Source organism: Mastomys coucha, unplaced genomic scaffold (assembly GCF_008632895.1).
Source record: "Mastomys coucha isolate ucsf_1 unplaced genomic scaffold, UCSF_Mcou_1 pScaffold21, whole genome shotgun sequence".
In the NCBI taxonomy this organism is placed as follows: Eukaryota; Metazoa; Chordata; class Mammalia; order Rodentia; family Muridae; genus Mastomys; species Mastomys coucha.
Window position 1 is genome coordinate 16,674,380 of NW_022196904.1, and position 957 is coordinate 16,675,336.

General features: G+C 48.9%; 1 protein-coding gene across 5 annotated transcripts in view; it reads right to left on the reverse strand.

The window, feature by feature from the left end:
- Positions 1-957, reverse strand: part of Gemin7 (gem nuclear organelle associated protein 7) — a 9,333-nt gene that overhangs the window by 5,551 nt on the left and 2,825 nt on the right. The gene's annotated exons all lie outside the window — the stretch shown is intronic.

The window sequence follows — 957 nt, forward strand, 5'->3', positions numbered from 1 at the left end:
AAAAAAAAAAAAAAAAAAAAAAAAAAGAAGTCTTCAAGGCAGGCTCCAAGGCCCTGCAACAGATGGGGAAGACTAAGCCTAAGAGGACTAAAGGCTGTGTGTGTGTGAGTGTGTTGTAAAGACATCTAGAACCTCTAGCAGCTAGGCAAGTCTACCACAGAACCGCACCCTTGGCCCCTCACAGGTGGACTCTAGGCAAGTACTCTACAGCCTGAAGCCTTATTTGTTTGTTTGTTTATGAGACAGTGTCTCATGTGACCCCAGGTAGCCTAAAATATTTGAACCTCCACTGGCAATGGTGGCGCACACACCTTTGACCTGCATTGGAGAGGCAGAGGCAGGTAGATCCCTGTGAGTTTGAGGCCAGCCTGGTCTACAGAGGGAGTTCCAGGACAGCCAGAGCTATAGATAGAAACCCTGTCTCAAAAAGAAAGAAAGGAAGAAAGACAGACAGACAGAAAGAGAGAAAGGAAGAGAGAAAGAGGGGGGGGAGGGAGGGAAGGGCCGGGCAGTGGTGGTGGTCTTTAATCCCAGCGTTTAGGAGGCAGAGGCAGACAGATTTCTGAGTTCTGCGCACACACTCTATGTGGCACAACACATACATGGGGGTCAGAGAACAAAGTACAAGAAGTCTGTTCTCTCCTTCCACCAACTGGATTCCTAGGATTAAACTCAAGACATCTCCTCAGTCCATGTGGCAGACTTTTGATCCTCCTGTCCCAGACTGAGGATCTGGGACTTTGAGACAGCATCACCCAGCCCAGCCACCTGCATTTAAAAAGTGTATCTGCCCACTGTCACTCCAACTCAGTCAGAGGCCACATGCCCCAAGTCTGCCTTCCAACTCAGGTTAATACTTGAGCATTTTAAGAAAAGCATTTTAGCTGGTCAGTGGTGGCGCACGCCTTTAATCCCAGCACTTGGGAGGCAGAGACAGGTGGATTTCTGAGTTCGAGG